Consider the following 21,041-nt stretch of genomic DNA (forward strand, 5'->3'; position numbering starts at 1 on the left):
CTTCACCTTTAGGAGGTGTCGATGCATCGTTCCCTGGAAGAAAAAACTTAATACTAACTTAAAACTAAATCTTCATAGATAAGTGTACGGTGGCTGGATGATCACTAATACCTCATTCATATATTCGACCATATATTCCTTTACTTCAGCGTGCAGTCGTGCTTTTACAAACTCATTTAATGTCATGTGTGTGCCTCTACTTACCTTGTAAGTCTGAAAGATATGGTGTATTATAGGCATAATGCGACCTCTTATTCAGTTTGCCACTCATATTTTACTCGCTTATGTACCTGCAGCAAAGGTTTGATGGTCTCTTAATTATAATTAGTACGTGTACTTTCAATATTTAAATTTGTAAATATATTGATGTACATAGTACCGTAACTTCAGTAAATAGCTCGTAGTTTAGGATTCCCTTTCCGTGTATATAATCCCTTAACTTATCTTTGTTTGGTTGTATTGTGTAGATAGTCATAGTTTTGGTATAGACTCTCCCTTAATTTTCTGTCACAGTTTATGCAATACGCTCTAGAAATGCTTGTGTAGGCCGTAACTAATAGAGTTTGTTTGTTTTAGGTCCTCCAAAACCTTCAGCTGTGTCTGGCGCGCACGCGCCTGTGGTTTGTTGACTAGCTTTCTCCCCAATGCGCATGCGCTGCGTCGTTCTGTTACCACTAACGTCGCGGCGAGTTGTGTATTGCAGTTCCTGCTACCGTGTGTTTCACACATTCATTTGTTAATTTACATCTGGGCTACGCACAAGGTGAAGCGTTGTGTTTAAAGTATCGTCGTCTCTAGACACGTAAAAGTAAAATTCTTCCTTGTTACATCCACTTACCTTATCATTTATACGTTTGACATTTAAGAAAAAAACCTAAACAAACATTTTCATTATCAACTAACAACATAAATTCTGGACTGTGAATTTCCAGCATCCTAAATTTAATATTACTATGCATATGTACAACTTAGAGGTGTACAAATGGCTGCACACCCTCTTCAAAATGGTTCAAATGGCTCTGAGCGCTATGGGACTTAAATACTGAGGTCATCAGTCCCCTAGAACTTAGAACTACTTAAACCTAACTAACCTAAGGACATCACACACATCCATGCCCGAGGCAGGATTCGAACCTGTGACTGTAGCAGTCGCGCAGTTCCGGACTGAGCGCCTAGAACCGCTAGACCACCGTGGCCGGCCACACCCTCTTCTTTGAAATGTTAATAACACTTCCATTTTGTACACGAAAACCTTAATAATACCTGGTCTTCTTTCAAATACATTTACATAAGCAATTATCAGTTCCCTACGTTCCGCTTGCTGTCCTTTAGACAAGCACTTTGATTCACTTACCTTTGTGATTATTGTGTCGACGTTTATTTCTTCTGCTGACGACGATTCATTATTGTATGTGTTGACAAACAAAACTATGTGATTTATCGATTGAACTTCAAGGTCGTGAGTAACTTCAGTTTTACATCTATTAGTACTTCCCCTGATCAGGTCTATTACAAATAATTGGTTATTTACAGTGAAATGACATTGGCCTTTTACTGTATCAATTTGTACTTGGTATGTCCTAAATGTATCCGTACCGATTAAACTATCAACAAGTAATTTCTCTACAATCAAAAAATTGCATCGTACAGAAAACTGTCCTAACGGAATCGTACGGGAATTAAGGCTTGTATCTTGACTCATTTCGATTTCTGACCAGTGACAGTTTTTACCTTGCACTTTTGCACTGGCAGTGTAGGTATACGTCCACGTTTCTTCAATTCTTGAAAGAATCCTTTTGACATCAAATTAGTCGTAGTCTCTGTGTCAAACACAATGGGTGCATCAAGGTCAAATATTTTGGCTTTAATAGTAGCTTTTACCGTGCTCTCTGTCAAGTTTTTCTGCGTATCTTCATTAACTTGATACAGATCGTCTCTCATATCATTACCATGATCACATCTGATAAAACAAGTGCCGATCAAGCTCGTGCCCCCACATCCCTCCAAGGTCACAGAACGACGGCCTACCGTGACCGGTTCAAGTTTTCCGGTGCCGCAATGGCATCGACCTCTAGGTTAGGCGTAACTTCCACTATGTTGACACTTTGTGTTTCGTTACGCCAATTAGTGTCCTGAGAGGCTCTCGACTAAAATTCTCTTTGCCTCTGCGTGTTATTCGGCATATGTGTGTTACTTTGATGGCCGAATTCCACTGTTTATGGGTTATTCGGTTGTCTGTTACCGTTTTGCGTTTGCCAAGCGATCGTCTCATTATTGCCAGTAGCTTGTGTCTGTACATATTGTACAAGCTGGCCATATGCTACTCGCCCACTGGAATTGTTTTTGCTAAGTTTTTGCCCCTTTCCTTTATATCCACCTTTGTATTTACGGCTTTCTTCATTGCCGTTGTGATTACCGTTACCATTACCATAGGTCTGTGTGGGGTAAGGTTACCACCCGTGTGGTACTACGAATCCGTTGTTTACTTATTGATCAGTAAATCTCTGTGTCGCTATCGGCGTATTAACAGGCTTCTGTTGTACTGGTCTCTCTTCATATATTAACTCTATTGAGTCTAGTAGAGATAGAAAGTATTTGGTATCGTGTTCCGGGATGGTAATGAGTTTTTCCCTAATGTGGGCAGGAAGACGGCTCTTTATGATTTTCAGCACGTCTACTTGAGATACAGGATTCGTCCAGTATCTGGTTTTATTCAAATATTTTTTTAAAATAGCCCCTTAGGCTTTCATACTAGCTGTTGAACGGAGCTGGGTTGAATACTTCACGTCTGTGCATCTCTTGTACGGCCTCAGACCAATACGTATCCAGAAATGCCCTCTCGAACTGTTCATAATACTGGCAAGGTTCCGCCACGTCCGTAGAATGTCATCTCCTGTGTATCCAACAACAAATCTAATTTTCTGGGCTTCGGTCCAGGTACGAGGTAAAACATTTCGAAATGCTCTGATAAAGACCACCGGGTGTGTTCTTGTCCCTTCGGAAGTAAATACCGGGAATTGTCGATGCCTAAGTAGTCCCTCATCTGCAAGTAATGTTGACAAACACGCCGCGCTGTCAGTAACAGGCGTGTTTATGTTTGCTTGCGCGGTAGCGCATGGCAACTGCGCTTGCTCGACAGGTGCAACTGCGGGCAAGAGTTGTTGCATTGGGCAACCTTCGGTATTTTCCTTCGACATGCTAACCCTGTATTGTGGGTAACCAGTGAAGGTATCTAACTTCTCCAAAAGCATAGGTTTGTTTTCTGTCATATGTTGTTTTGGAATGTCAATAGTTTTGACACTGCCTCTCAACCTTTCTTCTGCGTCCTCTAAACCCGAGTCTATTTTAGCTAGAAGGTGACTTTCCTTCTCTTTTAGAGCTTCTTCTACAGTATCTACATAAATTTTGCGTTCTGTTACTATCTTTTCAGCAAGGGTTCAGCCCTTATCCAGCATCCCGGCTTCAGCTTTTTAAGTTATTTCCTTTACATCTGCACATAACTTATCTCTCGGTTTTTTGGCAAATTCTGACTCTAAACTTCAATGATCTACTCTTAGACTCAAATTGTGTATTTCTGTAGGTAGGTTTTTGCATACGTCTAGCAGCTCGATGACTGCGTTCGTCACATTTTTTACCGACGCATCCACTTGGGATTGCGTCTCCTGGATTTGAGAATATGCTTCACTGAGGTTTTGCAACTCACCTGCCAGTTGTTCCTGTTTACAATCTACGGATGGTATCTTTTCCGTTAACGTATTTATATTGTGGGACATGTAGGTAATTGTTTCTTGTTTTAGTTGTTTACCGAGCTCTGTGAACTTACCGGATAATTCGTCAGATAATTCAGTGCGTATATTTTTGCTCACCTCACTGAACTGTTGACAAATAATATTCTAGAAATCGTTAAACGCCTGGTTTCTCTGTGCAAACTGTTGAATTATTAGTTGCATTAAATGTTTCAAAGTGTGTGTCGCACTAGTATTTGCATAACTTTTGTGAACTGTTTCCTGTGCTCGCGTTCGCGACATCGTGAGCAGATAATCAAAGGAATTTTCGCTGTCGCGCGCTTCAGTTTCACTGTTTGAGAAAATGCTTCCCGGTAAGTCCTGAGAAATTGTCTCATCGAGCGTCATAAAAGTGGCATCATGACTAGTTACATTAGCAGTGTCATCATTTTTTAATAATGGGACTCAATCTGTTTTTTTTTCCTTTAACCCTATTGAGAACAGTGCCTAATAAAAATAATAAAAAGAAAAAAATTTAAACATGAACTGTTGTTAAAATCGGTATCTTTCAATTATAGCAGCTGTATGTGCGTTTTCATTAATGCACCTAATTATTTTCTGATGTAGTCCTATTTATATAGTCTTACAGAAGATGAAAGAATTATTTTGCACTTTAATGTGGACTTTATACAGATTTTTGTCTTTTATAGGGAGAAATGCACTTTCTGTGAAGAATATTAATTGGTAGGCAAAGAGATTATCTACTGAGAGAGAGGCTGCACCAAGCGCGGCCATATAAGCATACAGCGTAGCAGCTTCCTACCTTAACTGTTGAAATCTGCATTCCCGGTGCGTCTCGTTCGTAGGCAGTATTTAATTTTTAATTTGTTGATTCAAGTTGTTAATAGTTCCAACATCACGGACATGTAACAGATGCAATAAAGTCCTCATTAGTTCTTTGTAACGATATAATGTATCATTTATCTCAAAAAAAATTTTTTTCTCAGCAACTGACAGGTCTGTTGATAGTCCGCTCGACGCCGTCCTTTGAATGGTCGCCATAGAATAGTAGCGGAGGGACTAAGAATGTGATATATATACATTGAAAACTGAATAAAAATTTGCTGCTTAAATAATTAAAAGGAAAATTTTGAATGAATGATTGAAAACAAATTGGAACGTATACATATCCTCAGTGAACTTTAACTGGCTCTAATACAAACAGACCTTCAATCAGCATTTAACATTCGTAAGTTTACGTACATCCTTTTCTTCTTACCGCCATTGTGCACGGAAATGGGTATGACAATATTGGTTCCGGATCGCCCCTCCTCTGCTCATGTGAATTCTTCTTGTCTGCTTCGATCCTCTTGATGCAGGATCCTCGGTGCGTCGCGGAGAGATGAACAGACGGGTATCGTCGATATGAATGAACGAATAAACTTTGCTATCTCGATAAGTGTCTTTAATACTTTCTCACGCACAATCAGAATACACATTTCTGGACAATACCAATGCGGCGGAACTCGTCACACGTCCACCCTCTACTACTTAACAATATTAACTCGCCAGGGCTCGTAATACGTCCGCTCGCTGTCACGTATAGACACAAACAGACGATTCTAAAGCAATTAAAAGATTGAAGAGCATCTCTTTACCTCTTCTTTTTTTATGTCAATGTTATATATATATATATATATATATATATATATATATATATATATATATATATATATATATATATAAAGAAAATAACTAGGGAGAAAAGAAAGAAATAATAATAATAATATGTTCATTATATGCTCCATGGTGAACGAAAAGAAAACTAGTCACAAGATGTCACGAAACAGTTCCGTTCTTGTCGAGCTATACTGTTGAGCATTATCTAGATAAGTAGTAGAACGTCAACATATTCTGCTTCAAAATTAGCAGCGACCTCTGGAGGCAGCAACGGAACGGTTTCCTGGTGGAAGGATGCATAGGGGTGTTTAATTATGCTGTTGTTAATATTACTGAAGATTTTGTAAGCACTTTTGACGAGAATCACTCTGTAGTAAATGCGTGGCTTTTTAAGTCCAAGTCCCCCTAGCTTGCTGGGTCTGGCGGTGATCGCGTTAGGCTTGTTTAGCATTGGTGCTGTATGTTGAAATCGTGTAAGAGTATTACCATTGACGAAACAGACTTTGTTGGGGCAATGTGGTACCTCATCCTTAGCCGACGTAGAGATGGCTTTTATAATTTGCACCTTAATGCGCCAGTTGATCCTTATCATATCATCTGAGGAGGCAATAAAGAACATTCCCAGACGTTTCCAGCGTCTACTCGCGGTGACCAAGGGTGTTCCAGTTCGTTCGAATACCAAACTATTAGTAATATTGCAGATTTGTGAATGTTCAGGAGTGCACCGCTGTATTATTGGTAGCTATCTAGAATATGTTAGGTAAGCTGTGTGTCTCTGTCATCTTGGAATGTAAAGTCATCATCTGCGTAAGTTCGGATGAGTGTTTCGAGGCCATATGGTTCATACCCAATAGAGTGTGGTGGAGATGTTGCAGCCAGAGTTCCATGGTGAACGCGAACAAGCTAGCAACAGGGCAACCCTGTCTAAATCCTCTTTGGAAAGAGATTGGTTTCGTGAGTGTTTCATTTATTTTTACTCTTTAGGATGTGCAGCTGATACGCGAGGTGATGAGGTCAGTGAAGATGGAGTGATAATAGAGAGCAGACATTTTGTGCAACAGATAACAATAACTATTCGGCCATACGCTCTTTCATGGTTTAAAAATGCGATGGTGGCTGATATGTTCGCCTGCTAGGTCATGTATATGAGGTATCTCTAATGGTATGGACGCTAGAATGTTCGTCACTGGTCGCCCATCAGGGGAAATTTGTCGGTGCGACCCCGAAACACACCAAAAAAGAGGTTTCGATCTGTTGTTAAGAGTGCGCGTCAGCAACTTAAAGTCGGAGTTTAAGAAGGTAACTGACTGCAGAGCATCTGTGGTCACGGCTTTCGCCGTTCTGGGAATGAGTACTGTGATTCCCTCAGTGAAATACTCGTATGTTCGTATCCTGAAGCAGATCGTTAATTATTTCCGTGAACAAGTCGACAAAGAAATGTCATTAGCGCGCAAAAAACTCTACAGGTACTCCATTCATGCCCGGAAATTTGCGGTGTGCTGTTGTTTTTAAAGTTGAGTGCATTTCTTCTGTTACGAACCTTGTGGTTGAGCTCCAACTTTGTTTGTCAGTGATTTTTATTAACTGATAACGTGCTCCTAGCTTTTCTTGCCATATTTGTGAGGCCTGTGATCCCATTGCAATACAAAGCGATGTAGTTCTTTGTAATGAAAGCTTTTTATCAGCGTACCTACTGAATTCGGTAACCATGTCATCGCTTGTAGTGATGATTAAGAGAGAGCGGACCCGACGCAACCCTTGAATCACGTGGAGAATGGATGAGAGGTATAAGATGTGTAACGTCCCCTTAGAAAAATTAGTGTATTACCGTGCTGGTAAACCCCTTACGTTATTTGATTTTCAAACAGATGAGCAAAACTGAACGTACTCAGACATTTCTCTCTTTACTTATTCTGATCATCACTAAACTGACACACAATTATTTTGGAGCAACGCAATCTGACTTTCAATAATCTCTACAAAAGAATGGCCCTGACTAACAAGAACCTATACCTCTCATGAATCACTTACCTCACAAAAATCTTCGTTACTCGAACTACTGCAATATAGCGAGCGCCAATACTGCCAGATAAATAAAAGATTCTAACTACTGAAGGCACTAACTACAGATAGGCATAGTTAGCAAATGAAAGATTTTGATAGAGAACAAACAATGTATTTACCTTAATAGTGTTCAAAAGTCATAACATATATATATCAGTTCATGACATCGAGTCCTACAAATTTACTGTCTCTGATGAACACACGTCCAGATCATCCGCCCTCAAAACACTGCCCGAGACTATGGTGACCATCTGTAAGTAGGCTGTTTAGGTTTTTATGTTGGTAACGCCACGTAGCGCTCTGTATGAAAATCACTGGCTGTGCTGTGTGCAGTATGTGGCTGGTTGGCATTGTTGGAATTTGCTGTTGTAGTGTTGGGCAGTTGGCTGTTAACAGCGCGTAGCGTTGTGCAGTTGGAGGTGAGCCTCCAGCAGTGGTGGATGTGGGTACAAACAATTAAATTCGTTAATGGTTATATGAAGGGTAATGCAGCACTCTGACCAACTGAGCCCACAGAATACTGTCAAACGTCTAGGATTTTGGAAAGTCGTTCCTTGCAAAATACTGTGCCAAGAGAATGCTGTAATACCTCAAACAATATATTAACTGTCATAGTACCCTCCCGCACTGTTTCAGAAACTGCATAAACAAGACAAAGTATTGGGACAAGGTGATGTGAGTCGAGATGTGCTTCACATTCTGAAAGCCAAGTTGCCCATCCGAATAACAGAGAAATTAATAAATGTTCCATACAGAGATCTGGATGCCTTCACGACTCTATTATACAATAACTCATTTGAGAACTGATCCAGAAGCTCTGAGCCTATAGTGAAGATAGTTATTGTCTGTCCATCTCTGCCTAACCATCTCTCTGTCCTTCTCTACCTCTCCTCTCTCTGTTGGTCCACCTCCCTTCCCCCCTCTCTCTCTCAATCAATTGTTCCTTGTCTCTGTCTATCTCCTCCTCCTCCCCCTCCCACTCCCTCTACTCATCTCCACCTCCCCCCTCTCTCTGTCTACCACTCTGCTCCTATCCCTTCTCTCTCTGTCCATCTCCTCCTCCCTTCTCTCTTTCTGTTCATCTCTTCCTCCTCACTTTCTCTATCCACCTCATCCTCTCCCTCTCAGTATCCACACCTTTCTTCTCTCTTCCTCTGCTTAGCCAGGTCCATACGCACATATAGCAACTGAAATGCATTCCAGTACTTTTTTTTTTTTTTAGTCATCATTCTTTTGACTTGTCTGATGTACCCGCCACGTGTATTTGCTTTTAGGAAGCTTTAATTGTCGGGTGCTATTAATAGTGTTCCATAGATTTCGTGTTTGTTTTGAATACAGTCAGAGAGAGTCCCTTTAGTCAGCCATAGTACCAGTAGTGTCAGTGTCGTCGTAACTGTCGTCTGCTTCACGTCTACTGTGCAGCGAGCTACCTTAATTTAAGTATTAACTGTATTTTTCTTACTTGTCACTTCTTCTTCCGTGTGTATTTGCTTTTAGGAAGCTTTAATTGTCGGGTGCTATTAATAGTGTTCCATAGATTTCGTGTTTGTTTTGAATACAGTCAGAGAGAGTCCCTTTAGTCAACCATAGTGCCAGTAGTGCTAGTGTTTGTTTTCAGTACAGTCCAGAGACAGGTAGTGCTATTTTCATTGTTTTCTACAAGAAGTGGCTAGTACCACAGTGTAGTGAATAAACAGCCGCCTTTAGTGAATTAGCAGTCTAGTTAAAGGTTGATTAACTCTCTTCAGTAAATTGATTCCTTAGGATGGATAGGATGTGTGACTGCTGTGAACGGACGCAGGAGGAGCTGGCCACTGTTCGCGAACAGCTGAGCGTGTTGATGGCCGCGGTCAGCCGTCTTCAAGCTGCTGCCTCGGATTGTAGCGGCAGTGGGGAGTCTGGTGCGTCGCAAGGTACACCCCAGATGTTACATGCTTCACCCACTGTCCCTGCTGTCGAGACATCTTCGCGGGTACCGGGCGCGGTTGGGCCACCCTCTCCCCAAGGGGAGTGGCGGGTTCAGCGGCGTTCGCGGCGCACGAGGCGGAGGGTCAATGTGCAGGCTGGCCTTGTGGCATCGCCCGCTCTGCCTGTGAATGGACATGTGGCTGCTCCTTCAGCAAGGTTCGAGCAGACACACGGGGGGAGGGGTTTATTAGTTATTGGGAGCTCCAACGTTAGGCGGGTGATGGTGCCCCTTAGGGAAATAGCGGGAAGGTCGAGGAAGAAGGCCAGTGTTCACTCTGTCTGCTTGCCGGGGGGTCTCATCCGAGATGTGGAGGAGGCCCTACCGGCGGCGATAGAGAGCACTGGGTGCACCCGACTGCAAATTGTTGCTCATGTCGGCACCAATGACTCCTGCCGTCTGGGTTCAGAGGTCATCCTCAGTTCGTACAGGCGGTTGGCGGAATTGGTGAAGGCGGAAAGCCTCGCTCGCGGGGTGGAATCTGAGCTAACTATTAGTAGTATCGTTCCCAGAACCGATCGCGGTCCTCTGGTTTAGAGCCGAGTGAAAAGCTTAAACCAGAGGCTCAGACGATTCTGTGGAGATCTGGGGTGCAAATTTCTCGACCTCCGCTATCGGGTGGAGAAATGTAGGGTCCCCCTGAATAGGTCAGGCGTGCACTACACGCCGGAAGCGGCTACAAGGGTAGCGGAGTACGTGTGGAGCGCATATGGGGGTTTTTTAGGTTAGAGAATCCCCTCCCTAGGCCCGACAAGACGCCTCCTGAGACGCGGCAAGGTAGGAGTAGGCAAAATGCAACAGGGAATAACAATATTGTGCTAATAGTAAACTGCAGGAGCGTCTATATAAAGGTCCCAGAACTGCTCTCATTAATAAACGGTCACAACGCCCATATAGTACGAGGGACAGAAAGTTGGCTGAAACCAGACGTAAACAGTAATGAAATCCTAAACTCAGATTGGAGTGTATACCGCAGAGACAGGCTGGACAGTGAAGGGGGAGGCGTGTTTATAGCGATAAGAAGTGCAATAGTATCGAAGGAAATTGACGAAGATCCGAAATGTGAAATGATTTGGGTGAAGGTCACGGTTAAAGCAGGCTCAAACATAGTAATTGGATGTCTCTATAGGCCCCCTGGCTCAGCAGCTGTTGTGGCTGAGCACCTGAAGGATAATTTGGAAAATATTTCGAGTAGATTTCCCCACCATGTTATAGTTCTGGGTGGAGATTTTAATTTGCCGGATATAGACTGGGAGACTCAAACGTTCATAACGGGTGGCAGGGACAAAGAATCCAGTGAAATTTTTTAAAGTGCTTTATCTGAAAACTACCTTGAGCAGTTAAACAGAGAACCGACTCGTGGCGATAACATATTAGACCTTCTGGTGACAAACAGACCCGAACTATTTGAAAAAGTTTACGCAGAACAGGGAATCAGCGATCATAAAGCGGTTACGGCATCGATGATTTCAGCCGTAAATAGGAATATTAAAAAGGGTAGGAAGATTTTTCTGTTTAGAAACAGTGACAAAAAGCAGATTTCAGAGTACCTGTTGCCTCAACACAAAAGTTTTGTCTCAAGTACAGATAGTGTTGAGGATCAGTGGACAAAGTTCAAAACCGTCGTACATTATGCGTTAGATGAGTATGTGCCAAGCAAGATCGTAAGAGATGGAAAAGAGCCACCGTGGTACAACAAACGAGTTAGAAAACTGCTGCGGAAGCAAAGGGAACTTCACAGCAAACATAAACATAGCCAAAGCCTTGCAGACAAACAAAAATTACGTGAAGCGAGATGTAGTGTGAGAAGGGCTATGCGAGAGGCGTTCAATGAATTCGAAAGTAAAGTTCTATGTACTGACTTGGCAGAAAATCCTAAGAAATTTTGGTCTTATGTCAAAGCGGTAGGTGGAGCAAAACAAAATGTCCAGACACTCTGTGACCAAAATGGTACTGAAACAGAGGATGACAGACTAAAGGCCGAAATACTAAATGTCTTTTTCCAAAGTTGTTTCACAGAGGAAGATTGCACTGTAGTTCCTTCTCTAGATTGTCGCACAGATGACAAAATGGTAGATATCGAAATAGACGCCAAGGGATAGAGAAACAATTAAAATCGCTCAAAAGAGGAAAGGCATCTGGACCTGATGGGATACCAGTTCAATTTTACACAGAGTACGCGAAGGAACTTGCCCCCTTCTTGCAGCGGTGTACAGTAGGTCTCTAGAAGAGCGTAGCGTTCCAAAGGATTGGAAAAGGGCACAGGTCATCCCCGTTTTCAAGAAGGGACGTCGAACAGATGTGCAGAACTATAGACCTATATCTCTAACGTCGATCAGTTGTAGAATTTTGGAACACGTATTGTGTTCGAGTATAATGACTTATCTGGAGACTAGAAATCTACTCTGTAGGAATCAGCATGGGTTTCGAAAAAGACGGTGATGTGAAACCCAGCTCGCGCTATTCGTCCACGACACTCAGAGGGCCATAGACACGGGTTCACAGGTAGATGCCGTGTTTCTTGACTTCCGCAAGGCGTTCGATACAGTTCCCCACAGTCGTTTACTGAACAAAGTAAGAGCATATGGACTATCAGACCAATTGTGTGATTGGATTGAGGAGTTCCTAGATAACAGGACGCAGCATATCATTCTCAATGGAGAGAAGTCTTCCGAAGTAAGAGTGATTTCAGGTGTGCCGCAGGGGAGTGTCATAGGACCGTTGCTATTCACAGTATACATAAATGACCTGGTGGATGACATCGGAAGTTCACTGAGGCTTTTTGCAGATGATGCTGTGGTGTATCGAGAGGTTGTAACAATGGAAAATTGTACTGAAATGCAGGAGGATCTGCAGCGAATTGACGCATGGTGCAGGGAATGGCAATTGAATCTCAATGTAGACAAGTGTAATGTGCTGCGAATACACAGAAAGATAGATCCTTTATCATTTAGCTACAAAATAGCAGGTCAGCAACTGGAAGCAGTTAATTCCATAAATTATCTGGGAGTACGCATTAGGAGTGATTTAAAATGGAATGATCATATAATGTTGATCGTCGGTAAAGCAGATGCCAGACTGAGATTCATTGAAAGAATCCTAAGGAAATGCAATCCGAAAACAAAGGAAGTAGGTTACAGTACGCTTGTTCGCCCATTGCTTGAATACTGCTCAGCAGTGTGGGATCCGTACCAGATAGGGTTGATAGAAGATATAGAGAAGATCCAACGGAGAGCAGCGCGCTTCGTTACAGGATCATTTAGTAATCGCGAAAGCGTTACGGAGATGATAGATAAACTCCAGTGGAAGACTCTGCAGGAGAGACGCTCAGTAGCTCGGTACGGGCTTTTGTCAAAGTTTCGAGAACATACCTTCACCGAAGAGTCAAGCAGTATATTGCTCCCTCCTACGTATATCTCGCGAAGAGACCATGAGGATAAAAGCAGAGAGATTAGAGCCCACACAGAGGCATACCGACAATCCTTCTTTCCACGAACAATACGAGACTGGAATAGAAGGGAGAACCGATAGACGTACTCAAGGTACCCTCCGCCACACACCGTCAGGTGGCTTGCGGAGTATGGATGTAGATAGATGTAGATGCAGAGTACCACTTGCAACCTAAGTACTCAATCATTTGCTGAATGTACCCCAATCTTGTCTTCCTCTACTGTTTTCACCCTCTACAGCTCTCTCTAGAACTATGGAAGTAATTCCCTGGTGTTACAACAGATGTACTATCACGCTGCTCCTAGTTTTTGTCAGTATTCTCCAATATTATTTTTTTCGCCGTTTCTGCAGAGAACCTCCTCATAGCACCGAATTTTCAACATTCTTCTGTAGCTTCAACCTCCAGACACTTCACTTCTCTACTATTCCGGTTTTCTTACAGTCCACGTCTCACTGTCATACAATTCCATGGTCCAACCGTACATTCTTAAAAAATTTCTTCCTCAAATTAAGACCTATGTTTGATATTAGTAGACTTCTCTTGGCCAGAAGTGGCCTTTTTACCAGTACTAGTCTGCTTCTTATGTCCTCCTTACTCCGTCCGACATGGGTAACTTTCCTGCCTGGGTAGCAATTTCCTTAAATTCATCTATTTCGTGATGTTAAGTTTCTCTCTGTCCTCATTTCTGCTACTTTCCACTACTTTCGTCTTTCTTCCGTTTGCTCTCAATCCGTATTCTGTACTCGTTAGACTGTTCATTCCATTCAATACATACTGTAATTCTTCTCCACTTTCACTGAGGATAATAATGTCATCATCGAATCCTAACACTGATATCCTTTCACCTTGAATTTTAATGCCACTCTTGAACCCTTCTTTTATTCCCGTCATTGCTTCTTCGACTATGGAGTAAACAGCGGAAACGAAAGACCACATCCCTGTCTTGTACCGTTTTTAATCCGTGCACTGTTTGTGCTCTGTCTTGCTTCTTGTAAGTACTGTATATTACCCGTCTTTCCGTATACCTTACCACAATTTTTCTCAGTATTTCGAACTTCTGGCACCATTTTACATTCTCGAATGCTTTCTCCGTGTCGGCAGAACATATGAACGTGTCAATGATTTTTCTTCAGTCTTGCTTCCATTATCGGTCGCAACGTCGGAACTGTCTCATTGTGCTTTTACCTTTCATAAAGTCAGACTGATAGTCATGTAACAAATCCTCGACTTTCTTTTCCATTCTTCTGTATGCTGATCTTGTCAGCAACTTGCTGCACGAGCTGTTAAGCTGTTTGTGCGATAATTGTCACTCTTGTCGGCTCTTGCAATCTTGGGAATTGTGTGGATGATGTTTTTTCGAAAGTCTGATGGTATACCGTCAGTCTCATATATTCTACATACCATCGTGAATAGTCGTTTTGTTGTCACTTCCCCCAATTATTTTAGAAATTCCGACGGTATGTTATCTATCCATTTTCCTTGTTTGATTTTACGTCTACCAAAGTTCTTCTAATTTCTGATTCTAATACTGAATCTCCTATGGCTTTTCTATCGACCCCCGTTTCTTCATCTATAACGTTAAAGGTAAGTCCTCTCACTCACTGACGCTAGTAATGTACTTTCTTCGCCTATCTGCTCTCTCCTCTGCATATAACAGTGGATTTCCCTTTGTCCTCTTAATGGTATCGTCCTTGCATTTCACTTTTCCATACGTTGAGTCATTCCTTCCCACAATCGTTTCTCTTTCGATTTTTTCACATTTTTCATGCAGCTATTTCCCCTTAGCTTTCCTGCACTAGCTGCTTATTTCATTCCTAAGTGACATGTATTTCTGTATTCATGTATTTCCCTCAACATGTTTATATTTCCTTCTTTCATCCATCAGCTGAAGTATTTCTTCTGTTACCCATGGTTTATTTGCAGTTACCCTCCTTGGACCTACGTTTTTCTCTCCAATTTCTGTGATTGGCCTTTTTCGAGATGTCCATTCGTCTTCAACTGAACTGTCTACCGAGATATTCTTTATCGAAGAATCTATAGCCTCACAGCCACCTCCGTAACCTACTTCTTTTCGCATTGATTCTTCCTAACTCGTCTTTAAATTAAAGCCTACTCTTCGTCGTTATCAAACTGTGATCTGAGTCTATGTCTGCCCATGGGTACGCACTGCTTCCAAATATCTGATTCCAGAATCTCTGCTTGTCCACGATGTAATCGAAATGAAATCCTCCTGTATCTCCCGGCCTTTTCCAAGTGTACCTCCTCTTCTTGTGGAGAGTATTCGCTATTACCATATGAAATTTACTGCAGAACTAGATTAATCTTTCTCCTCTCTCATTCCTACTACCAAACCCATTTTCTTCCGTAACACTTTCATCTACTCCTTCCGCTACAACCGCATTCCAGTCCCCTATGCCTACTAGATTTTCATCTCCGTTTGCGAACTGAATTCCTCGTTCAACAGCCTCATATACTTCCTCTGTCTTTACATCTTCTGCTTGTGACGTCGGCATGTACACTTGAACTACTGTTGTTGGTGTTGGTTTGCTGCCGATTCTGATGAGAATGACCCTATAACTGAGCTATTCACAGTAACTCACTCTTTGTTCTACCTTCATAACAAATCCTACTCCTGTTATACAATTTTCTGTTGTATTTGATATTACCCTGTAATCATTTGACCGTAAGTACTTGTCTTCTTTCCGTTTCACTTCACTGAGGCCCACTATATCTAGATTGAGCACTAGCATTTCTCTTTTCAGATTTTCTAGCTTCCCTATCACCTTCAAACTTCTAACACTCCACACTGCGACACATAGAACATTATCCTTTCGTTGGTTACTCATTGTTGTTCTCATATTGACAGCCTCCTTCGCAGCCTCTCCCAGTGGTCCGAATGGAGGACTAGTCTAAAATCTTTTTCGAATGGAGAGAGGATCATGACACGTTGAATGTCTTTAATCACTGGTTTCCATTGCTTTCTGTTGATCACCATTGATTCTACAGTCTCTTAGGGGCAGATTCGCACCACAAGTAGAAGAGAGATCCCTGAACCTCTGTCCACTCCTCCACCATTTTTGAGAAAGCCACTGGCTGACTGAAGGTGCTTCTTATGTTGGAAGTATTCGGCCGCAATTTATGATGCTTTTTATTCAAAATTTAAGCAGCAGTGACAGGGTTCGAACCAGCTACCGAGGACGTTTCTGATTACTAATCAAGTACACAACTTTCTTTTTTTTATAGAAAGAATGGTCACGGGGGCAAAGTAGACGTGGATCATTTTACGAGTCCTGGTCACGATGTCTCCGGCACCAAACAGGGACATACGGGAGATGTACATAGCGGCAGGAGAATATTCATTTATTTGTTGGCAAATCCACCGTCTCCGTGACTTAACTCTGAAAAAGAAAACAAAACACGAAGTTACACTTCTGTAACACACATATGCGGCGTCGATACTCCACAGACGCCGCCGCTCCGTCTTCATAGTATGTCATGGAGATACCGTTATCTCCTCAATCGCCTACGTGTGGATGTATCAAATCTGTCTCCTGGGATGAATAATCCAACTACGGGGAGGACCGTGGAAAATGCTCCCCAAGAAGTTCGATAAGTATTAGCTCTACTTAGGGCTCTTCACAATAGCACAATGACGATCGTTAAAGTAGTTCCAAAAATCCGTAAGTCCTGTGATACCACTTCCAAACAAATAATGAATCACGTAAGTTCTGTCCGACGTGACAGCGTTGTTTCGTTCTCGGGTAATAAACAGCTTCAGGGTAGAGGAGAGTGCGTCAATTGACATAAGTAGCTTCGTCCGTAAAAAGAGAGCCAAAATTTGACGCACAAAATAGCAGATCTCTTCCGCCGGTCCACAGTGTATCCAGTGTTCGTCTGTATCCCGAACATTGCCGTAGACACACAAAGGCGAATCTGCAAGATGGATCCTGTGGAATCTGTTTTATATCGACCGTAGGCCCGAATTTACCGTGCTGACAGTGTGACGTATTACGTTTCAGTGCACGGTAGGCCGTATCAATTCGATGACGTTAGGAGACTGGCGGCGAAGTAGTGTGCGATAGATGTCAATGGCCGTTGGTAAGCTAGAGAGAGGAAGAACGTCCCATAGGTAGCTATACTCCACATAAAACCTCCCAAAGAATGAAAATGGTATCGGTATCTCAGTAATCGCCACCAGATTGTCAACGGAAGATGATGCCATAGCCTCCATCAGTAAGCCAGTGAGTCTGGTCGGGCGTCTCCACCGGAGCTTGAGGTGCATACCAGTGTATAGAGACACTGCTCGATCCTGAACACTGACAACGTCAAGTCCGTCCCGTTCTTCAGGAAGAGTGAGGGAGTCGTAATGAACCTTAAATATCACTCCAGCGCTTACATATGAACCGAATGCCACCATGATGCATGATGAGGCATCGGTAGCGTTTGCGCTACATGCAGAATTCGTGATGCCTCATAGAGATAAATAAATTCAGTCCGTTAATGAAGGTCCAAAGCACGGAGATGATGATCCATAAGTCCAGCATGGATATGTTGCAAGAGGCTCCGATTATTAAGGGACGTCGCGCGTGAAATTTCGTCCGTGAAGTCGATAACAAGACAGCGGATTTTATCGCACAGTCTAAGCTGGGCGACGCTTGCAGGTGTCATTCTAGTGCCAGTAATAAAGGACATCGATTTATGCAAATTTATACGGCTCCCTGAAGCAGCACCATAAGTGACCGACCAAACCAAGGCTCTGTGGACATAATTTTCGTCACAAAGAGTTGTTGTTGTTGTTGTTGTTGATGTTGTTGTGGTCTTCAGCCCTGAGACTGGTTTGATGCAACTCTCCATGCTACACTATCCTGTGCAAGCTTCTTCATCTCCCAGTACCTACTGCAACCTACATCCTTCTGAATCTGTTTAGTGTATTCACCTCTTGGTCTATCTCTACGATTTTTACCCTCTACGCTTCCCTCCAATACTAAATTGGTGATCCCTTGATGCCTCAGAACATGTCTTACCAACCGATCCCTTCTTCTTGTCAAGTTGTGCTACAAACATCTCTTCTCCCCAATCCTCCTCATTAGTTATATGATCTACCCATCTAATCTTCAGCATTCTTCTGTAGCACCACATTTCGAAAGCTTCTATTCTCTTCTTGTCTAAACTATTTATCGTCCATGTTTCACTACCATACATGGCTACGCTCCATACAAATACTTTCAGAAACGACTTCCTGACACTTACATCTATACTCGATGATAACAAATTTCTCTTCTTCAGAAACGCTTTTCTTGCCATTGCCAGTCAACGTTTTATACCCTCTCTACTTCTAACATCATCAGTTATTTTGCTCCCCAAATAGCAAACCTCCTCTACTACTTTAAGTGTCTCATTTCCTAATCTAATTCCCTCAGCATCACCCGACTTAATTCGACTACATTCCATTATCCTCGTTTTGCTTTTGTTGATGTTCATCTTATATCCTCCTTTGAAGACACTATCCATTCCGTTCAACTGCTCTTCCAAGTCCTTTGCTGTCTCTGACAGAATTACAATGTCATCGGCGAACCTCAAAGTTTTTATTTCTTCTCCATGGATTTTAATACCTACTCCGAATTTTTCTTTTGTTTCCTTCACTGCTTGCTCAATATACAGATTGAATAACGTCGGGGAGAGGCTACAACCCTGTCTCACTCCCTTCCCAACCACTGCTTCCCTTTCATGTCCCTCGACTCTTATAACTGCCATCTGGTTTCTGTACAAATTGTTAATAGCCTTTCGCTTGCTGTATTTTACCCCTGCCACCTTCAGAATTTGAAAGAGAGTATTCCATTGTCAAAAGCTTTCTCTAAGTCTACAAACGCTAGAAACGTAGGTTTGCCTTTCCTTAATCTAGCTTCTAAGATAAGTCGTAGGGTCAGTATTGCCTCACGTGTTCCAATATTTGTACGGAATCTAAACTGATCTTCCCCGAGATCGGCTTCTACCAGTTTTTCCATTCGTTTGTAAAGAATTTGCGTTGGTAATTTGCATCCGTGACTTAATAAACTGATTGTTCGGTAATTTTCACATCTGTCAGCATCTGCTTACTTTGGGATTGGAATTATTATATTCTTCTTGATGTCTGAGGGTATTTCGCCAGATGGTAGAGTTTTGTCAGGACTGGCTCTCCCAAGGCCGTCAGTAGTTCTAGTGGAATGTTGTTTACTCCCGGGGCCTTGTTTCGACTCAGGTCTTTCAGTGCTCTGTCAAACTCTTCACGCAGTATCGTATCTCCCATTACATCTTCATCTACATCCTCTTCCACTTCCATAACATTGTCCTCAAGCACGTCGCCCTTGTATAGACCCTCTATATACTCCTTCCACCTTTCTGCTTTCCCTTCTTTGCTTAGAACTGGGTTTCCATCTGAGCTTTTGATATTCATAAAGTGGTTCTCTTTTCTCCAAAGGTCTCTTTAATTTTGCTGTAGGCAGTATCTATCTTACCCCTAGTGCGATAAGCCTCTACATCCTTACATTTGTCCTCCAGCCATCCCTGCTTAGCCATTTTGCACTTCCTGTCGATCTCATTTTGAGACGTTTGTATTCCTTTTTGCCTGCTGCAATAACTGAATTTTTATATTTTCTCCTTTCATCAATTAAATCCAATATTTCTTCTCTTACCCAAGGATTTCTACTAGCCCTCGTCTTTTTACCTACTTGATCCTCTGCAGCCTTCACTACTTCATCCCTCAGAGCTACCCATTCTTCTTCTACTGTTCTTCTTTCCCCCAGTACTGTCAATTGTTCCCTTATGCTCTCCCTGAAACTCTGTACAACCTCTGGTTTAGTCAGTTTATCCAGGTCCCATCTCCTTAAATTTTGCAGCTTCTTCAATTTTAATCTGCAGTTCATAACCAATAGATTGTGGTCAGAGTCCACATCTGGCCCTGGAAATGTCTTACAATTTAAAACCTGCTTCCTAAATCTCTGTCTTACCATTATATAATCTATCTTATACCTTCTAGTATCTGCAGGGTTCTTCCATGTATAAACCTTCTTTTATGATTCTTGAACCAAGTGTTAGCTATGATTAAGTTATGCTCTGTGTAAAATTCTACCAGACGGCTTCCTCTTTCATTTCTTAGCCCCAATCCATATTCACCTACTACGTTTCCTTCTCTCTGTTTTCCTACTACCGAATTCCAGTCACCCATGACTCACAAAGAGTAAACATCAGATAATCTGCATACACAACGCACATAAAAACGAAGCCACCAAGAGACAAACCCGTGAGGCGGAGTCGCAGAGCGCACAACAAAGAATGCTAAAGCTATAGTATTGTCGATAAGGGGCATCCCAGCCTAACAGGGCGGCGAAAGTGTTCGACAGTCTAGCTTTGACAAGAACTTTTGATATTGCGCCACATAGAAAACGGAGTACCACCTCGACGAAAGCGCCCGGGTAATGCATATTCTGAAGAACATCAGTTAAATACATTTGATTGATGAGATCAATTGCGTTACTGAAGTCTATAGCAGCCATCGCTCCCACAGGTGGCGCGGATGTTTTGAGTACCGCCCATTGATGTCTGATCCATTGATAGGAACGAGACGTCGTACACCGAATTCGAGCTGCGAGTAGAGGTGTGAATATTTTCATATCACAGTTCAACAAAGTTAATGGTCGCTAGTCCGTGATTCGTGATCTTCTGCGAGGTTTACGGATTGGAATGATGACACCTTCCATAAAGGTAGCCGGAAGTTGCACCTCTGGCGTCATGAGCTCTTGATATATAGTAGTCCAATAGGATACCAATAGCCTCTGGAACGTCCTATATAAGTCCAGGGGTAATCCATGCGGTCCTGCTGACTTATTGGATGCCCTTTTTCCTATTATATCCAACACGACTTCTTCAGTCACTGGCTCTAGCAGTTTCTGTTATAATTCCAGAGTAACTGTACCGTGCGTCAAACCAGCGACAGCAGCAATTATCTCTGGATCATTTCTCTTCTCCGCGTTCTGGTAAGATAAAAGTATGAATTGTTTATGTCTATCGTCACCTCATCGATCGATGTCCTGTGTCTGCGCTTTCTTTCCATGTTTATATGTACACTGAGTGCTGGTCGTTGGTGATTCCGACCTTCTGCAGTGTACGCTGATCTTCC

The sequence above is a fragment of the Schistocerca cancellata genome, chromosome 1 (assembly GCF_023864275.1).
Source record: "Schistocerca cancellata isolate TAMUIC-IGC-003103 chromosome 1, iqSchCanc2.1, whole genome shotgun sequence".
NCBI classification, from domain to species: Eukaryota; Metazoa; Arthropoda; class Insecta; order Orthoptera; family Acrididae; genus Schistocerca; species Schistocerca cancellata.